Genomic DNA, 21,996 nt, shown 5'->3' on the forward strand with positions numbered 1-21,996 from the left:
GTTAAAATATTTAATGCTATTTTGTTTTATAAAACCACCATTTTTCTTTAAGTTGTGAGGTTCCATTGTTAAGCGCTGTTATTACTAGTTTTTACCATTTTTTAATTTTGAACACAGAAATAATTGTTTTCACAAACTTTCTACAGCTTTCTGTACCTATCTCTCTACCTTGACTACAGAAATAAATTTTCTACTTTCTACAAACCGTCTACAACTTTCTATTTCTATTTAAGCCCTAACCCACATTCCTATCCTTCCAGGCTTTATTTTACATTGCTAAACAATCAGTCATTTAGGACAAAGCTACTTGCCTTTTTTCCTTAATTAGAAAAACATTCTTTATACCTTCTATACAACATGCTATTACCACCAAAATCAAACTTGTTATAATGATGCTAAATATTCAAAACAAAACATTCTTTACAGAGAGTGGGAGTTAAAGTTTTCATTATTAGATTCCTTAGTAGAGATATCATTTTATGACACTGGTTTGACAATTTGCATTTTTGCTGATTTTTAAATTGTATTAGTTACTTTTGATGTTCTTTCAGCAATTTTAGGTTTTTGTAAGGACCTTTTTGACTAGGTCTTTTTGACTTCTTAATTTAAAAACTGATAGACTAGCACATTTACATTATTATTTCTTTTATTTTAATTGCTTTGGAAGTCTTGATATTAAAGCAGAGGTGGAAGTTTTGCATATATTTTTTAAACTGTAACTTTTCTTTCAGCTTACAGATTTCTTTGTCTTTTTTGAGATAGTTTGCTATAGCTAGCCATACCACACATAAAGGCCAGCTGGCTGCAGCTATAGCTCATTAACAATTTTAATGACACTTTTTAAATTTAGGCCAATTATTAAGAATAGTTTTTAAGGAAGATGAAACCGGCACATTTTGAGAGTTTGCCATGGCTGAACAACAGCAAAAGAAATTATAAAGACAGAACATAGGAGTAGGAGCTTTTTAAATGTTACTGGTTTTTCACACAAATGCAAACTGTGCAAACTGCACAAAATTTAAAAGAACTATAAATCTGGGGTTACAGTTAGTGGGGCTGATACCCACTGAATTTGCATGCATGAACCTTGGATTAACTTAATTAGCTTTACTACACAATAGACTAATTGAAATAAAAGAAAGCAAAGTGAAGACAATAAACAAAAAATTACACACTTACCCACCACAGGGAAAGTTTGAATTGTGAAGCTACCTTAACTCAGATGCATTTGGTGATTGTGGCAGGCACTTTCATCTGGACTTCCTAGTCCCGGTACCCTAGGAAAAATTTCTGGGCAACTGGTTAAGCATAATGGGGTAAATAAAATTTCTGGCTAATGCTGCCTTGTGAAGACAGCATTGCAAAACTGGTGCAGCACTTTCAGGGAGGGAAGGCAGCAGTGGTGGCAGTGGCGGCGGCGCCGGTGGCGGCCATGAAGGTAGCGGTAAAGGAGAAAGGGGAAGGAGCGAGGCTGTGGTCATTTCCCTGCCGCCTTTATCGGCTGGCGGTATGGGGACCGAGGGCTTGGGGGGCGGGAGGCATTTATCAGAGAGAGCGGCGGTTTCTCTTTCAGGGACCTCAGTTTTAGAACTCTCAGTCTCGGCAACATGAAGAGGGGCCAGGGCAGTGCAAATAAGAGCCCATGTAGTAAATGTTTTAGAGGAAACTTTTTGTCTTCGCTTAAACTGGCTCTTTAAGTTTTGTCCAACGCGCTCCCACACATCTAAGTCTAACGTGCCTTCCTCAGGAAACCAGGGGTTATACTGAACCACCTCATACAGTAAAGAATACAAATTATCTTCTGAAACAGAAGCTCCACTAGCCTGCAGCAGCCATTGTAAAACTAACACATACCGGCGCTGGGGAACACTGAGAGACTGACCCATATCATTGAGTGGCTGAAACTTCTGACCCACCGCGAGACAACTCACTTGTACTTACTGCGCAGCTTCCAAACGTCGTGGTCAGGATTGGTGAGCCTCACACGGGGTGCCAATTGTGAAAGAAGGGGAGCACTCTCCGTCCTCAGTGTTCATGCAAAAGAAAGTTTTATTCTACTCATTTCTACAGGTCTTTATAGCATACAAGGTAGTTTCCTACATGACTGTTTTCAGGTATTTCAGGGAGGGTACATTTTTTCTAAAGCCATAAGGTGTATTTACATATCTTTAGTCTCAAGAGACAATTTCCTTGGGGGCTAGATGGGAAACAGTGGGGGCGGGAGACAGGAGCATGGAAGGAGCCCAGCAGGAGCTCAGAGACTATTCCCTCATCTAAATTGCAGTCTGCTTTCAGACATGCAAAGCTTTTGGCCTTTTCCTAGCCCAGAGCCTGCCTTCAGGCTTCCAGGTTTTAGGAAATGGGCCCTATGTATAATGTGTCGAGCCAGGGGACTTTCCAAGTGTCCACAGTTTTTATTTGTTCAAACTCTAAACTCTGAAGAGAGAAAACTAAACTCTGAAAAGAGATTGATCACTGTGTGTGGTGGTTTGAAGCTGTATGTACTCCAGAAAAACATGTTCTTAAATTTAATCCATCCCTGTGAGTGTAAACCCATTGTAAATAGACCTTTTGATGAAGTTACTTCAGTTAAGGTGTGTCCCACCTCAATCAGGATGGGTCTTAATACTGTTACTGGAGTTCTTTATACGAGAATGAAATTCACAGACAGAGAGAAAGCCACATGAAGAAAGAAGCTGAAACAGAACCCAGAAGAGAAGGGAGAGACCAGGAGACACCACCATGTGCCTTGCCATGTGATAGAGGAACCAAGGATTGCCAGCAGCCAGCCCCAGAAAGCCACAGTCTTTGGTGAAAAAGCATCACCTTGATGATGCCTTGATTGGGACTTTTCTTTAGCCTCAAAACCATAAGCTAATAAATTCCCATTGTTTAAACCAACCTATTTGATGGTATTTGCTTGAGCAGTCCAAGGAACTAAAACACTGTCTCTTGAACTGTTTGCTATTTTCTAATTGAGGTTCATTCCCTCTTTGAGAATTTTAGCAACAAATGACTGCTGTACGTGGATTTGCTTTTGCAATCAGGTTTTATGGGTCTGGCTGGTAGCCTGACTGGTAAGGTGACCAGGAGAAAATGCTTCAAGAAATATAGCATTTTGGGCTTGTTATTAACTTTTCTTTGGGCTTCAGTGTTCTCACTGGCAAAACAGAGATAATAAGGTAGTTATAGAAAGATTAAATGAGATAGTTCATGAAAAGCACTGTTGGAGAGATTGCTCTGTGGTCCCTGAACTATTTCCTCTTCTTCCTGGGCATATACCTGGAACAAATTTTCCAGCCTCCTCGGTAGCTAGATTTGTCCACGTTATGAATTCTGCCCAGTGCAATGTAGGCAGAGGTTATAACTGCCACTTTTAGGCCTGCTTCATAGGGGCAATCCTCAGTGCTGTTTCTCCTGGATGGCTCTAATGGACACAAGCCCTAGTGTGGACTGGGTATCATATGTTGAAGATGGCGTAGCCACAGGAAGGAACCTGGTTCCTGGATCACTGATGGAGGATAAGTGCCCCACTAGGCACACTGCATTGATCTGGGATGTGAGTGAGAAATAAAACTGTGATATGGTGGAGATTTGGAGTTCATCAACTAATGTTTAGCTTAACTAAGCCCAGTGCTTGCCAACCTGAGAGTAAGTAAGCAATAGCTGTCAGCTAAAAATACTAAAAGAGGATCTTAATCTTTGTGTTTCACATCTTACTTCGCTCTTAACCTCCTGTGTAAGGCTGACTCTGGATTTTAATCCAAGCCACTGCAATTTGATTATGAAGCTCATGCTGGCTATGCTTCTACAGGTAAATTCATGGACATGGTCCTTGGCATATAAATAAGCTGGGTTTATGGGCCTGGAGCTTAGAAGAGAATGCTGAATTTGGAAATAGAGGTATGGGAATCATCATCCTTTGGTGATATTTGAAAGCCCAATTGTGGGTAATATCACCCAGGGAGACTGAGTGAGAACAGAAAGAATCCTGAAGAACCCTGAGGAACTGCAATATTCAAGGGAAGCAAAAAAAAAAAAAAAAAAAAAAAAAAAGGAAAGAAAAACTGAGTGGTGTGTTATCATGAGAAGCCCAGGAAAAAGAGAGGATTTTTTTTGGGGGGAGGTGGCCTCAGGTGTGCAGTATTGTGTTAACTGTAATTCTCCAGTTCATGGCACACTCTGAACAGTTCTTCAGCCCATGTAAGTTCTTGTTCTATTTGTCTACTTATTCCTTTTTATTCCCATCCCATCCCCATTCCCCTCTCTTTCATGAGAAACCATTGTAATCTGATTGTATATATTTGAAAACTGTTTATTGCTGCTATGTGTATGTATTTTTAGTTTGTTTAAATGATGTAATAATCTCTTTCCATATCTTATTTTTCCCGCCAAATATTGTTTATGGCCCACCCACATCTGTTGTGATGTGTATACACCTAATCCATAGTTTTAAATTGCTGTAACACTCCATGAAGTGCACTATTAGGAGGTGAGCTTAATTTTAAGAAGGTGCTTTTAGAAAGGGTGGAAAAGGAGAAATGAATAGTCAACCCAGCAAGCCCATTACACTTTGCTGCTTCTTCATCTTCTGCTAACCATGATTTCTTAGCTGTTTTTGCAATTTTGCAATCAGCAGCCTTCATGCTAACATTAGAACCCTGAAATTGATTTATAATCCCCACGCTCTGTTCCAGGAACAGTGTCTGTTCTTGGAAGGATGGCTCTACAGAAAGATGGAAATTTCCCTTAGAACTCTTTCTTTCTTGCCCCATCAGTGAGGTCATGATAAAAAGCCCTCCTGGAATGCTGACAGCAAGGACCAAAGGAACAATAAGATCTGAGGGTGAGCCTCCTGGAAACATGGCATTGTCAGGATAAAGCCAACACTGGCCATGGAAATCGGCTGCTTAGCATGGCTCTAGTTCAGCATAGACAAAGTGAACAATAAAACCAGGATTATACAATTGGTGATGCTGGGCATGTAGCCAAGGAATGGGAGGCATTGGACTTCTAGTCTCTAGTCTCTAGCCCGCATCCTTGAGCAAGGATGTGATGAATTGCCTATGAAGGACACACTGGTCCTTGTAGCTGACAGCATAGGGATAACTAAGGCCAGGGCAGAGGAATGCAGGACATTGAAGAACAAAGGAGTAAAAAGAATAGCCTTGCCTTCTAAATGGAGAGAAGAATGTCTCCCACTCAGTGCAGTGATCTTCAATCTTTCATCAAATATTTAGTGAGTGCTCACTATGTACCAGGGATTGTGCTTGCCCTGGAGATACAATGATGAGCAAGTCATTGCTGCCCACATGGAAGCTACAATAGATGGGAGCATGTATTAGTCAAGTTCTTTTCAATTCTAGGAAGCAGAAGTGAATTTGCCAGCTTGTTGGGAGAATACTGGGGGTTCTTAGAGAATTCACAGAAGAAGCAGGGACTAAGGTAGGTCAGGGCAGCTTATTAGCAGGAGGTTAACAATCTCCTCTGAAGAGTGCTATTGTTAGAGTGAACAGGTTTCTCTGTCCAATCTCTGTGTCTCTCAGTTCCAAATTCCTTAAGGAGTATCTGATAGGCACATCTTAACTGAATCAACTGTGGTCTAGGGTCCAGAGATAGGAAGTACAGACATGGTGGTTGGGTTCATACTTCTGTATGTATTGAGTGTGGTTTCCAGAAAAGGGCAGAATGCTGTGAACATGAAAGCCACTCTCTTTGTGGCCAGGAAGATAGCTAAGCAGCCAGCAGTTACAGCACAGTGTCTGTCATTAGTTCTGTGCTAGGGGAAGCATGGAATTATATGGGAATGTATCAGCCAAGACCCTTTGGAAGGCAAGGTTTAGAAACTGACTTTAAACCAATTTAAATGGGCAAAAAAAGGGAACTTACTGGAAGGAAGCTAACTGACATCAGGGACCACTGGATCTAGGGACTTGAGTGCTACTAGGTATTTTTTTCTCTGTCTCTCAACTGTTTCTCTCTGTCTTGTCAGCTTTTTTTCTTAGACCAGCTTTCTCTGCATAGCAGGGATTGTGGACACTGGCAGATCAAGTCCCACATCTCCTGGCTCCATCGCCAGAGAATAAATCTCTTTGCCTAGCTTCAGTTAGAAGATCCTAGGAAACAACCCTGATTGGTGTGGGTTGAGTTACAAGTCCTCCTTCAATCAGTGAACTATGCTTAGGGAGGCAGAATAGTGTAAAAACCTATTTCCCACTATTATGGATTGAATCATATCCCCCACAAAGACATGTTCAAGTTCCAACCCCAAGTCCAGTGGATGTGAACCCATTTGTAAATAGAATCTTTGAAGATGTAATTAGTCAAGTTGAGGCCAAACTGAATCAGGGTGGGCCTTAATCCAATATGACTGGAGTTCTTATAAGCAGTGGAAATTTCGTCACATGCCTGGGAGACAGAAGGAGACAAATGGCCATGTGATGGGGATAGAGTTTGAAATACGAATTGGCAGCAAGCCACCACCAGAACACTACAGTCTTCGAAGAAAGCATGATCCTACTGATGACATGGATCAAAGCAGTGGGTTCTCTGCCTGATGTGCTCAAATAACCAATTCCTGAGACCCCGGGGTTTCAAAGAGAGAAAGAGTTTATTGCTAGGAGCAAAGCAGGAGAGCAGATGGCCTATTGGCCTAAAAATCTGTCTCCTTAAACTTCAGTAATTCTGATAGTTTTATAGTATCAAAAGATGGGCCGGTTTTAGGATAATGAGCACAATGGCTTGAGATTATAAGGTTAGAGATGATCTAATTGTTGATTATGTGCAGATTGATTACATGCTTAGTCACAACATATGTAAGAAAATGTCGGCCTTGATATGATGATGGGTGTGATTTTTAGTATTACTGTGAGGTATAGGTCACTTACAGGTTAAAGCTTAAGTTGCTGCACATGTCAGGTGGGCGAATTTTGGTTAGATCCAGCTCTATCGAGATAGTTTTGGAATTGGGGTGGGTTAGTTCTGGGCTGATTCAGTGCCCTTCATTAATAAACATTAGGGGCTGTCTTTAGTGAGCATAAGACACTAAAGTTGAAAAACAGGATAAGGTGGTATAAGTGAGGGTCAATCCCAAGGTTTTTACAATCACAAGTTAAAGACTTTTTAATTATACAATCATCAGAGAGGAAGGCAGCTGGATTATAGTTCAGAGATTCCAGGCATTTCCCTCTGGCTATTCTAATATATCAGAAAATAAAAAGAATTATCTATATAATGATTCAGTAATCATAATCATTTCTTAAATCCTAACTTCTCAGTTACACTGATACCTTGGTTCTGGCATTCTAGGCTCTAAAACTGTGAGACGGTAAATTCCTGTTGTTTAAACCAACTAGCCTGTGGTACTTTGTTATAGACATACACTAAAGTTGCGTGGTGTTTAAATAACAAACCAAAATGATTGATATCAAGTACTTTAGGATAATACTCCTTGTACTAATTATCTATTGCTACATAACAAATTACCTCCAAACTTAGTGGCTTAGAAGAACAATTGACATTTATGATCTCATAGCTTGTTTGATTAGAAATTTGGGAGTGGCTTAGCTGGATGCTTCTGGCTCAAGTCTTCTTTGAGGTTGTTGTCAATGTGTCAGTTTGATGCTGCAGTCATCTGAAGGCTCGACTGGAGTTGGAGGATCTGCTCCCAAGATGGCTCACTGGCTTGGTACTCATTCATTTCCTCTCCATGGGGTCTCTCACAGGCAGCTCGAGTGTCTTCATGTTGTGGTGGCTGGTTTCTCCCAGGGTCAGCAAACCAAGAGAGCTCAAGATAAAGGCTCTGATGTTTTCTGTGACCTAGCTTTGAAAGTCACACTCTCTAATTCCACAATATCATTTTCATTACAGAGGATAACCCTATTAAGTGTGAGGGGACTACACAAGGGACTCTCCTAGGGAGTGAGAATCATTGGGGGCCATCTTGGAGGTTGGCTTGGAGGAGGCTAGCTACATGGCCCCTTAGAACACACCCTGTAGAATTGGGATGTTAAAGTTGTTATATGAAGAAGCGGCTTTTCAGTAAAGTCATTTTGAGAAAGGATGATTAAAACTGGGTTAAACAGGTTTTAGTTTCTCTAGTAGGCCCTTCTCCACTCCCCCCCCCAGCCCCACTGCCTTCCCTGTAAAAGCATATCAGAATGCCACCTGCTTCCTCTTAAAAAATGTAAGTCTCTGGCAAGATGAATGTTTTCATTTGGAGTTGGTCATTCTTGACTCTTGAAAACCTTTCTGCTTATTTGGTCAATGTATACTATGAAAATCTAGGAGTGATTAAAAAGTAAAGGAATGCCTTTTCTTGTCAGGTAGGTGGACAGTCTCAGGAAGTTCTGCAAGAGGAGTTCTATAAAGCTCTCTGTGTCAGCAATGGTGTTGGGTGAAATTGAGTCAGATAGTGACAAATACTATTTGAAGGCCAGCAGGCATTCATTTTACCAACAAATACAGAACCAGTCACTTTTGGGACCTTCCCCACATCCTTTGGTCTAAGGGTTTTTTGGTTGCTGTTTCTTTTTTTTTGGTTATTTGTTATGGCAACAACCCAATTTGTTTAAAGTGTTTTATCACATTTCTGTGAGTTGGTTATACCATCTTGAATTATTTAACTCACTGTAAACACTGAGATGATACGTGTGTGAAAGATCCTACACCATATGTGTTTATGAAAATGTGCTTATTGTAATGTCGTTTCCAAGCAGAGCATCTGCTCTTATGCATCTTTTATGACATTTTGTATTGAGCCTATATAATACCTGACCTCCACTGTCTGATAATTCCTCACTTAAGAAAGTTTCTCCTCTTATTTTATTGATAAATAATAATTAAAAAAAGTTTAGAGTGAAAAGCACCAAAATTAAAAGTGATCAATAAAAATGTCTTCACCGAGTTCCTTAATTTCCATTATACAGTGCTTGCTTTTTAGAAAGAACCAAAGTCTGTGCATTTAGAAGAATATTTTCTTTTTATCAATTATCTTATGAATATTCTCTCAAATGGAAAAATCCAAGTTTATGCTACCTGTGATACACATGGAAGTGTAGGTCTTCTAGGGATTGCTGAGTATAAAATCCCCCTGTCCATCCTCTTTCTCTGAACTGAAAATTTGGGCTTACTCTGGATTCCTGTTTCTAGTGCTCTCGGTCATCCAGTCTTCCTGCATACCATGGAGTTTCACAATGTTCAGTATTACTTAACGGCTTCTTAATCCACCTTAAGTTCCTTTGGTTGTCTCTATGGAGAGAAAACTTAATAAGTTCCCAAATATAGCCCTGCAGAGACCTGTAGTGCACAGTGACTGGTTACAGAAAACAATGAATCATGCAATATTCTAGTGTTCATCTACCTTCTTGAAATAGCACTTGAAACAATCTATTATTAATAATTTTCTCCAAGTTCTCAAAACCAGAGAGTTGGCTTTATCCAGGGAACCATCTTCACTTTGATTTACCAAAGCATACATCGGTTTAAATGCAATAAAGGAAATGCAACCATCTTGACTGTAAATCTGCTACTTTTAAAACTAGGAGAGGGGCCCAAAGGCCCCTAAACATCATATATACCAGTGTCTCTCAAGCGTGGTTTGCTGCAGTCATCTGAAGGCTCAACTGGAGTTGGAGGATTTGCTCTTAAGAAAAATGCAAGGTGATTTTAGATGGCAGTTGGGTAGACTTTCAAAACCTATTTTTAATCACTATTTACTTATTTTAATATATTATACAAAGTTATACATGGTGTATAAAACCAGTGCTTCCTCAGCTGTTACCATTTAGACTAGTATTCCCTAAATTTATTTAGGTAGCAATAAGCATTGATTTTTTTGAAAAATTTTAAGTAAGTAGTCACATAGGTGGTGGGAGATATTGCAAAAATGGTGTGGATGGTAGGTAGATGGATGACCAGTTTGGGAATCATTGTTGTTTACAGCCTACAGGCATCTTTGATCTGAAGTGGTATTGGGATAGATCTGGGTCCAATCTTATCTGTGTCTCACTCAGGTCTGTAACATTAGGTAAATGTAAATAATGACCTTGAGATCCCCATCTTCCTCACTGGTACATGGGGACAGCAATAAATATCTCACAGAAATTATTTCTGAATAATTTCTTTCAGCTTTGAAATATAGAAAGCTTAGTTATCTCAACCAACTTTGCTGATTGGGGTGGGGAGTTCCTAGCAGCAGAGTTGCATGAAAGAACATTTTGTAATCTGCGTCCTCAAATGTGAGTTGCAGGTGGTAAGTATACAGGGCTGAGCAATATGGGAAGTAAGTTGTGGTAAAGAGGTAGGAACTGATGCAAATAGCCCTCCATGAATCACAGCAGAAGTCAAAAACTGTTATTTCTTGGCCTTATTATACATTTTGTGAATTAGCATGGCCTCTATTTCTCCCTCTTTTCAATCCTATCATCTTGTGAGGAAATAAGCTCTTGACACAGTCAGACTTATATCTTAGATATTGGAAAGTGTAAGTAAGCATTTTTAAAAGTTCAGAGAAACTTTGTAAATTTGATGCTGATCCCTGAAAACATTTTAGGAGGATTTACTGAGCAGAAGATACATGAGCATTTAGAAGAGAGTATTGTGATCACTGGGAACTGCATGGATTTGCTGGGATTCAGAATTATTTTGACAGGCTAAGTGCTTAGCTGGAACCAGTAGGGTAAAATGAAATGTGAATAAAGCTAACATCTATTGCATACTCCCAAACTGGGAGGCACTGTGGTAAATGTTCTCATTTAATCAACATTGAAATACTTTGAGGAAGGTATTGGTATTAAAATTCTTATTTTATAGATGGAGAAACTGAGGCTTTGAAATGTTAAGTAACTTGTCCCAGGTCATATAACTAAAAGTTAAAATAAGATGTTCAAGATCATCAAACAAGGATTTGAACCCAGGCAGTCTGCCTCCAGAGCTTGCACTTTAAACCTCCATATTGCACTGATTAAAGACTTAAAAAATTTAGGAATACAAGAAGGAGAACACTTCTAAGAGGTGCAGGAGAAAGACCTTGATCTTTGGAGTAAGGCAGCTCTGATTAGAACTCTGTTTCTGTCACTAGCAGCTATTTGACCATAGGCAAGCTATTTAAACTCTGTGAATCTCAAGTTTCCTACCTGTAAAATGGGTGTTGTTATATATACCTCATAAAATTCCTGTGAGGATTAAATATGATGATGTATATTTCCTGTCCAGTACAATGCTGGGAATATGGGAAATGGCCAGCATTGCACTATTTTCCCTGTGACATCTTATTTCTCACAACAACCCTTTGAAGTAGGTACATGTCTTGATTTGCTGGAGTTGCTATCACAAATACCACAAACTAGTTTTGGGTTAATGGTAGGGATTTATTGGCTCACAGTTTCAGAAGCTGGAAGTCCAAAATCAAGGTGTCAGCAAGGCCATGCTCTCTCTCCAGAATCTGTAGCATTCTGGTGCAAGTTTGCCCCCCAATCGCTGGGGTTCCTTGGCTTGCAGCGCAGCCTCTGGTCACATGGTGATGGTTCTTCTGGTTTCTGCTGACTTCCTGCTTCTTCCTGTGTGGCTTTCTTCAACTTTTGGCTTCCAGTGTCTTCTCTTTATAAGGCATCCAGTGATATGGATTCAGACCCACCCTCATTCATTGGGCCAGACCTTAACTAAAAATAACATCTTCAAGAGACCCTATTTACAATGGGATCACACCCAAAGGAATGTGGGTTAAGATTAAGTGTGTTTAAACTGGGGTACATAATTCAGCTACCACACTATGCTTTCTCTCACTCCTACTTTACAGGTGAGAAAATTGAGGTTTAGAGAGATTAAGTAATTTGTCCAAGATTACACAGACAGCATATGGCAGAGAAGGGATTCAAACTCAGGAAATCTGACTCCATAGCACAAACGCTCATCTGCTTTTACCATCTTGCTCCCCCGCTATTTTTTTTCTTCCCCTTCCTTGGGAGTTTGAATTAAATACAAGCTTGAGAAGATTCTACAGGTATTGCAGCTGGTGAGAAAGCAGTTCAGATTTAGAATATATTCAAAGAAAATGGGATTCAGCACATATATGATATAATGTATTCGGTGCTGTTCAGATTGCATCTGGAGCGTTGTATTCCAGTTTGGATGGTACTTTTTACAGTGATGCTGACAAACTGGGAATGACTTTGATGGTGAGAGGGTTTTGTAATGATCTCAAGAGAGGAACAGCTGAAAAGATTTTGGTCTGATGAAGGCGTGCAAGGGGACAGAGAGACAGATGTCTAGGAAAGGTTGACTGTCCAGTCAGGTTGACAGTTCTGTTCCCAGCTTTGAAGGTTCATGGATTCAACTTTATCAGTGCACTCAAAGTTGAGCATATTCTTGGGAACTGACTCACATTAACAAAATTTACCAGAATGCCAGTTAATTAACTTAAAATATAAGCACCAGATCGATTTTATACATGTATTTGCAGATTGGAGTATCTTTTTTCCTAGGTGTTCAGTTTGCTAATGCTGCCATTATGCAAAATGGCAGAAATGGATTGGCTTTTATAAAGGGGTTGTATTAGTTAGGGTTCTCTAGGGAGACAGAATCAATGAGAGATGTAACAAACTGTCAACTCCAAGGAAGACGTCCGATGAACTCCTCGGGAAACGAACCGACAACTTCGACGAACTCCTCAGGAAATGAACCGGCAACTTTGACGAACTCCTCAGGAAATGAACTGGAATTTTCGATGAACGTGCTCGATGAACTCCTCAGGAAACGAACCAGCAACTTCGACGAGCTCCCCAGGAAATGCTTCACTGGGCAGCCGAAGAAGAAGTGAAGGTTCTGTAACCGTCCCACTTATAAGCCTTCAACTGATCACCCGGACCAAATCCAGCCAATTGCATTCTCTCATTGTGGAAGGCATGCCCCTTTATGAGTCATCAGTCAGCTGCAGTCAATTGACTGATGATCCAACAAACCAGCCCGTTGGTTTATTAACCAGCCTCAAATATCCTGGCAGCAATTGTCAGGCCAGTGCCCGCTTGACCAGACAGCTGGGTCACCTAGCCAAGTTGACACATGAACCCAACCATCACAGGGGTTTATTAGGTTGCAAAGTTAAAGTTCTAAGGCCATAAAAGTGTACAAACTAAGGCATCAACAAGAGGATATCTTTACTGGAGGATGGCCAATGGCATCCAGAACACCTCTGTTAGCTGGGAAGGCATGTGACTGGCGTCTGCTGGTCCTTTGCTCCCAAGTTATGTTTCAAAATGGCTTTCTCCACAATGTCTCTGCCTGTCTCTTTGCTTATCTCAGCTCTCTGCTTGGTTCTCCTGGGGCATTTCTCTCTAAGAATCTGTGAGTCATCTGTTAGCTTTTCTGGGGCAAAGTCTGGGATTCATCTCTTAGCTTAGTGTCTCCAAACATCCTTCTGTCTGTATCTCCAAGTGTCTCCAAGCATCTGGGTCTGTGTTGGCTCTTAGATTCTCCTGGGGGCAAACTCTGGGATTACATATCTTAGCTTCTCTCCAAAATGTCTCTCTCAGCTGCTCTGAGCACCTCTCCTTGACTTTGATCAGTGAACTAATCAAGACCCACCTTGAATGGGCAGGGCCACACCTCCAAGGAAATAATATAGGAGTTCTCATCTACAGTTAAGTGGGTCAATCTCCATGGAAACATTTGATCAAAAGGTTCCACCCCACAAGATTGGATTAAAAGATCATGGCTCTTCTGGGGTCCATAACAGTTTTAAACTGGCACACAGGGGAATCAAGAAAGTCACATATATGCATGGGGCAAGATATATTATTGTATTTTTCTGTCAGTATATGTATATAAACCTGTCAGGCAAATTTACTAACTTGCAGTTAGAGTAGAATCACAGATTCCTCAGAGTTTTTATCAAGATGATGGTAAAAAATTAATATCTCATTATTTTGTTAATTTTAATAATTTTATTAATTATTCTATTTATAGGCAAACTGAACTTTTCATGTATTTTTGAAAATTTAAGCTTGTCTTCTACAAATTGTCTATTTATAACCTTTACTCATTTTTCATTTGGGTTATTTTTAAGTGATTGGTAGATTTCTATTGGGTTGTTTCTTATGGATTGATAGGTCCTCTTTATGTAAATATATCTGCATATAAAATATAAGCTATATTTAGATAATTCAGGTAAATTAGGCATATGTAGGTAAACCTCAAAATTAGGTATGAAATTGTTATATCAGTTGAAAAATTATCTGTCATATTTCTTTTGTTCTTTGACTTTGTTTATGGGTCTTCTGCCATACACATAATATTTCTGGGTTATGTTTTCTTAAGAAAGCTTTCTTCCCCCATAAGAATATTTTTTACTTTTTCTTTTATACTAAAAAAAATTAAGTATTAAATACAAATGGAATTTATTTTTATGTATGGTGTGAGGAAGGGATTTAATTTTATTTTTTTCCAAATGGATAGTTTGTTGTCCAATATCATTTATTAAAGAGTCTTTTCTTTCTTCACTGATTTTAAATACCTCATTTATCATACACAAAATTCATATATCTATATTTACATCTATCTGTGTATGTGTGTATGTGTGTGTGTGTGCATGTATGTGTATGTTTCTGGACTTTTTATTCTGTCCTATTGATCCATTTGTTTGTTTTCCACCAATTTTCACCAATATCACATTATTTCAATTATTGTAACTTTAGAGTACGTTTTGAGATCTGGTAAGGTAAATCCATTTTCTTGTTCTTTTTTCCAAAAGACCTTGGCTTTTTTGGCACACGTTATAGATGAACTTTAGAATTAGCTCATCAATTCCATGCAACATTCTGGAATTTTGATAAAGATTGCAGTACATTTGTTATTTAATTTGGACCACATAGATATGTATATACTGTTGAGTCTTTTTATCTAAAAGCACTATTTATGGCCCTTGCTAAAATTATATAACTTTTCAAATTAAGGAAATATCTTTCCTCTCCTGGCTTATTACAAAATTTTATTAGGAATGGGTGTAGAACTAAATCTGTTTTCAAAGACAATTTTTTTTTTAAAGAAAAAGTGCAAGAGTGTTCACTCATCTCAAAAGACCAAAAAAATAAAAAAAAAGTGTGTGAATCTCAGTACAGAAAATTGAGAACTCATTCACAAAATATTTAGATTTGCTAATCTCATCTGTCTTTTCAACAATAGACTGCTTACTCTAAGTGTAGAGGGGCCTCTAGGGCCTAGCACACTGGGAAAACACAGAAGGAACTAAATCTGATAATTATTGTTAGAGGATTTTTTTGGTGGAGAGACATGTAAGTAATGGAAGCTGCATTACACCACCCGAAGTCATTCTCCAGAACTGAAGAACTTATTCCCCCAGGTGCTGGAATTGTAGTTGGCTGACACTCTCCAGCTGTCAACCCTTTCCAGCAATTGCCCATGGCTAAAGAGAATCACCTGGCTCAAGGTTCCACTCTCTTCCCAGGGGCAGCTGCATTCAATGACTGGCTGAAATGGGGGTGTAAAGACCCAGCACCCTTACCAAACTCCAAGATACTCTGAAAGGGCATTCCCAGCGTTGGGTAGACGAGGCATTAGTTTTGCCAAATAAAATAAATATGGGATGCTCAACAACAGGTAGTTTTTTACTATAAGCATGTCCCAAATATTGTATGGGACAATCTGCTGCTATTTTTTTCTTTTTTTTTTTTTTTTTGCTGTTTATCTGAAATTTAGCTGGGCCTCCTTTATGTTTACTATACAGAGATGCCTTTCCACTTCAGCAGTCAGCTTCCTGATGAAGGCAGAGGTGGCAGAATTCTGGAACCAGCAGATGTGACAATGCCTCCTGTCTTACCAGGTGGCCTCCTGATTCTTTCTCCCCAACTGTGGCACATACAGGGGCAGCCCTTTACTTTGATGTGCTTTTGGGAACTGATCCTGGGAGCCAGTCTAGAGAAGTGCTGTCCTATAGAAATGTTATGTGAAACATGTAATTTTAAATTTTCTAACAGCTGCATTTAAAGAGGTAAAAAAGAAACAAATTATATTGATCTTAATAATATATTTAATTTAACTCAATAGAACAAAAATATAACTTTCACAAGTAATCAATATGAAATATTATTGAGATATATCACATTTTTTTTCTGTACTAAATCTTTCTAGCCTTGTGCGGCTACTGTACATATCCAGAATCTATTTCTTCAGTTTTCCTGGTGATTTGGTAAATAATTTAATACCTTGTAATAAATCTTTCTCTGCTTAAATTTGTGGGTTGTTTTCTTTGCAAATGAACAGTGGCTGATACAGAAGCAATAACCAGATGAGAATAAACATGAAAAGGATTCAATATTTACCAGTAAAATTAATGAAAAGAAAACTAAACCTAGACACACTTGGACAAACATTTTTGAATTGCAAAGGTAAAAACCTCAAATGCATCCAGACATCACCCTCCAAAAAAAACTCTATAAAAGAATAAAATTCAGATTAGCCTCAGCCTTCTTCCCTGCAGAGAGCAGAAGGAAATGGAATGATGGCTATAGATTGGGAGGGAGAGGTGTAAAAGGTGTGACACAAATTTTTTACTCAATCAAGGTGTGTTTCAGTTGTAAACAGAATGGCATTTTGGTATGCAAGGACTCATGAAATATACCATGCATGTGAGTATATTTTCTTGAAAGACTTATTTGCTCATAATTTCTTTCATCAACCTTTTCCTGTTTTGCTTCTGCCTCTTTTTGATTCATTATTTCTTGTTCATTTTTCTGGCTATTTTTTTGAATTTCTATTAAATTTTTATTTCTCAGTGGAAAATTCTCACTTCATTAGAAGTGGTTGAGCTTTCCCTACATCAAACATCATTTTCTAAGGTGGGTTATTGAGATAACACCAATCTGGTGCATGACTCATCTGATTATAATATTCCTTTGAGACCAAGGGGCTCCCAACTATGTCTTGTAGTTTTCCAAAAATTGCCCCTTCCCAACCAGGCCACACAATTAGGCTTTGCAGGTAGAGTATGAATTCATAATGTCTTGATGTTAAGTGCTTTTTTATATTTTGGTTTTTCTGCCAAATATCTCATTACTGCAAGCAATCTGTGAGAAAGCCTGGCAACAAAGACATGCCACCTGTGACTACCAAATTCTCTGCTAGTACTTCCTAGTGTCTATTGGGCATTGCATAAACAGATCCAATATTAAAGAGGCAACTGACTTCATTATCTTTTTCAAAAATAATTTCCACAACTGAATCTCTGATTGATCCAAGGATGTGTAAAATCTTCTCTACAACTAATGAGTAATTGACATTTGAGGGTGGTGTGGGATGCCCAGTATTTCCATCAGTGTTAAATTCTGCTGCTTGGATTTCCAGTCCATATTTCAGATCCCTTACAGAGCAAGTGCACACTTTAACGTCCTCCAAGACAGCTTTTGGAGTCGAGCCAATCACTGAGGGAAGGCTCTGTTCTTTAGCAGCTCTTGTATCAACAGTACATTGTTCCCACGGTTGAGTTTCAACTCCATGTGATGAGCTTTTCCTCCCAGCAGGAGTGCTCTCCAACAATTCAGTACTGGGATTCCTTCATATATAGTTAGCACCAGGCTTTCCCTATATCCACAATCTAGGATAATGGCCAAGTTAATCCCGATGCCAGAAAAACCATTAGATGACTTGGAGCAAGCAAGACGGAGGGAACCTCAAAATATCCTACAAGAACACGAGTGCGTGTCTTTCTGAAGTGGGAAGGAAATAGTACAGACTGGATAACCACAACTTAGAGATCTCTGGGATTCATCAATAGATGCCTGAAATACAGCAGGTAGATGTATACCTGGTAGGAGCAGGATTCTTCCGAACAACTTTAATAGGATGAGGCAATCCAGCTCTTTTTATCACACTCGGAATCATACATCTTGGACCAGTTTTCCCAGCAAATCCATATTTGGTAAAAGCCTCTCCCAGGTCTATGACGACTGCCGTTTTCTCCCTGCAGCTCCCCAAGTCCTTGCACAATGGATGGTGGTGAGCAGGGGAGGGGGGACTTTGGCTGTTGGGGGCCGTGCCGGGACCTTTTCTGGCAATCTTTAATTGATCTCTTTGAGGATATGCAAATGAATTTATTAAAAAAAAATTTGAGTTCATTTTCATTTAACAGTGATTTCAGCTATTGATTGATACGTTGGTTATCTTTTTAAACACTGGTTTCTTCCTGTGGGTTCTGGGTTTTAGTTCGTGAGTCCTTACAGGGTGGAAGACTTTATTTTCTCTCACTGATCCCCCCGCCAAGGTAGCAGTTTTGAGGTTTTCTCCACCTGGTCCCTGGGGTCCCGGGATCCCTTTGGCTGCTTGGTTCTCCCACTCCACAGTGAAACTGGAGAGTTCACTGATGTTATCACTGAAGCCATGGACAGATTGCCCGGAGGCCAGGTAAAGAGGCTGAATCTGATGTCTGAGGTCTGAGGTATGTGCAGTATCACAGAAGCAGTGGGGCCCCAGGCAGTAATCAGTACACTGTAGCTTTTTCAGTCTCCTTTCTTGAGCTGTGGACCCCATCTCAGCCCCTGGACTCAAGTCATAAGCCTGGCCTTTGGTTCCCTACCCCCTGTGGGGTACTCTGTTCCCTGTCACTAGGGTGTGTTCTGGAGTGACCCTATTGTTTGTTTACGGTGGTGTAGGTTCTGATTGGTTGCAGTGTCCATTCTCATTGGTTGGTGCCTGTGCTGGGCTAGTTAATAATATTCATATCAACCCTACCTTTTCCCTCTCAGAACTTGAATTCCTGGTCTCCTCGGACTGCTTCTGACCTAGAGTTCAGGAGGCCTGTACTGTAGCTTCGACTCCATTTACTGCTTTGCATTTCTGTTCCGGTGCTGGGCATGTGTTGGTTTTGTTTTTGAGCACAGCTGTGGCTTTAATGTTTTTTGTTCTGAATTTTGTCTATCATGCATAGAAGCAGAGGAGAAGTCCTCAAAATAAATACTTACAATGTTATTTTAAGAAGAGTGCCTTAAAGATGTAGTAAGATAACCAAGACATAGAAAAATGAAGATTTCAAGACTGGAAAAGTTACAGTATAAAAGAGTAATGGAGAATGCTGGAATTTATTAAAGTCTGACTAAACGTAGGCAGAGTAACAAAACTGAATAAATGTTAAAAGCACCTCTTTAAAGTGAATATGTATAATTTAAAAATATCACTTTTCATCTTATTGTATTATAATATGTGATCTATCATAATAAAGACTAGAACATGGGGGTGAATGAAGGGAAATAAATGCTGCAAAATTGACATATACATTTTAAACAAAAATCACAAGAACTTAGAAATAAGGGGAAAAAAGAATAAACAATTTATTTAAATAATTCATGGTTTAAAGTAGAATTTAAAAACCACAATTACAGACTATTTAGTAAATATTGAAATTGTAAATATCACAAGGTAAAGTTGTGCTCAGAAGCAAATTGATATTATCAAAGGAATTCATTATTAAATAAGCATTAAACTTAAGAAAAACAAATTGAACCACTTAAGGAAAGCAGTAGTAAGAATGAAGAATTAAACTATTAACAGAAATCTTTGAATTAGAAAACAAAAATAATTGCCATATTAAACCAAGAGCTGATTCACTGATGTCTTTTTTCAAAGAAACTTTTGGAAAACCTGATCAAGAAAAAAAGAGAAAACAAAAAATTAAAAATGAGAAATGAGATAAAATTATAGGCATAGAAGAGGTTAAAATTTTATGTAAAAAAGTTTTTTTCTGTAAGAAGAATTTCTGAAGTGCATATGGGTAGGATGATAGGAAGTCTGGGATTTGTTCTGAAATACAGTACTCTAAAAAGTGTGGCAAGGAAACAGGTGAAAAGATGTTGGCAAAAATGTTGATTGCCCTTGAAACTGGGTACATTGAGGTTCGTTTTACTATTCTATCTACTTTTATGTATGCTTGAAGTTTTCCACAATTAAAACTTAAAACATTTATAAAAGAATGTTGTGCATGGTCCTATGATCATGCATTTGGAAATTTCCCTAACAAAGTAAATGGTTTCTGAGAAAACACATAATTAAAACTGACTCAAAGAGGGAGTTCTGGGGGAGATGGTGGAGCTGGGAGCCCAGGACTCAGTCTTTCCCCAAACAACTATTAAACTGGCAGGAACTCACTGAAATCATATTAGGAAACTCAGGAGACCAGAATAACACTTGTACAGCATTCAGGGAAGTGTGGGAGAAAGAGGCTGATAAATTATGGTAAAGAACAATAAATTGCTCTCTCTGCACAGTAGCTACTGGTGCCCATCTCCCACTCTAAAAAATAGCAGGCTGCCCTGGGGTCCAATCCCTGTTTTCCACTTTGGTAAAGCTGCTGAAATACAATATACCATAAATGGATTGACTTTTTCTTTTTAAATTGAGATTGTTCACGTACCATATAATTATCCAAAGATCCAAAGTGTACAGTCAATTGCCCATGGTACCATCATACAGCTGTGCATCCATCACCACAATTAATATTTTTTTCAATTTTTAGAGCATTTTTATTACTCCAGAAAAGAAATAAAGACAAAAAAAGGAAACTCAAGTCCTCCCATACCCCTAATCACCCCCCTCCATTATTGATTCATAGTTTTGGTATAGTACATTTGTTACTGTTGATGAAAGAATGTTAAAATACTACTAACTGTAATATATAGTTTGCAATGGTATATATATTTTTTCTTATATGCCCCTCTATTATTAACTTCTAGTTATAGTGTCATACATTTGTTCTAGTTCATGAGAGAGATTTCTAATATTTGTACAGTTAATCATGGACATTGCCCACTACAGGATTCACTGTTTTATACATTCCCATCTTTTAACTTCCAACTTTCCTTCTGGTGACATATGTGACTATAAGCTTCCCCTTTCCACCATCTTCACACACCATTCAGCACTGTTAGTTATTCTCACAATGTGCTACCATCACCTCTGTCCATTTCCAAACGTTTAAGTTCACCGCAGTTGAACTTTCTGGTCATAATAAGCAACCACTCCCCATTCTTTAGCCTCATTCTATATCCTGGTAACTTATATTTCATGTCTATGCATTTACATATTATAATTAGTTCCTATCAGTGAGACCCTGCAATATTTGTCCTTATGTGTCTGTCTTATTTCAGTCAATATAGTGCCCTCAAGGTTTCTTCATCAACCCATTTATTTTTAATATGGTTTTGTTCACATGCCATACTTTCTGTCCTAAGTAAACAATCATTGGTTCCCTGTATAGTCACGTAGTTATGTATTCAGTAGCATCGCCACTATCTATATAAGGACATCTCCATTTCTTCCACAAAGGAGGAAGAGTCAAGAAAGTAGAGAGATGAAAGAAGAAGAAAAAAGAGAGAGAGAGAGAAAAAAAAAAACCATGACAGCTAGAAAGCAACAAAAGGAAAGATAGCATTAAACTAAAATAGAGTAAAGAGACACCATAACCAATGCCAGGAGTCCCATATCCTTCCCCTATGTCCACCCCCCCATACGCATTTAGCTTTGGTATACTACCTTTATTATATTAAAGGAAGCATAACACAATGTTTATGTTAATTATAGTCTCTAGTTTGCATTGATTGTATTTTCCCCCCAATCCCACCCTATTTTTAACACCTTGCAATGTTGACATTCGTTTGTTCTCCCTCATGTAAAGACATATTTGTACCTTTTATCACAATCGTTGACCACCCTAATTTTCACTGAGTTATACAGTCCCAGTCTTTATCTTTTGTTTTTCGTTCTGGTGTCCCACATGCTCCTAACCTACCTCTTTCAACCATACTCACAGTCATCTTTGTTCAATGTACTTACATTACTGTGCTACTATCTCCCCAAATTGTTTTCCAAACCTCTCACTCCTGTCTTTTCCTTTCTGTCTGTAGTGCTCCCTTTAGTTTTTCCTGTAGAGCAGGTGTCTTGTTCACAAACTCTGTCATTGTCTGTCAGAGAATATTTTAAGCTCTCCCTCATATTTGA

At 38.8% G+C, this 21,996-nt stretch overlaps 1 pseudogene; it reads right to left on the reverse strand.

The window, feature by feature from the left end:
- Positions 1 to 15,623: 15,623 nt before the first annotated feature.
- Positions 15,624 to 18,537, reverse strand: LOC119542587 (annotated as a pseudogene).
- Between the last annotated feature and the right edge of the window lie 3,459 nt (positions 18,538 to 21,996).

The sequence above is a fragment of the Choloepus didactylus genome, chromosome 8 (assembly GCF_015220235.1).
Source record: "Choloepus didactylus isolate mChoDid1 chromosome 8, mChoDid1.pri, whole genome shotgun sequence".
NCBI classification, from domain to species: Eukaryota; Metazoa; Chordata; class Mammalia; order Pilosa; family Megalonychidae; genus Choloepus; species Choloepus didactylus.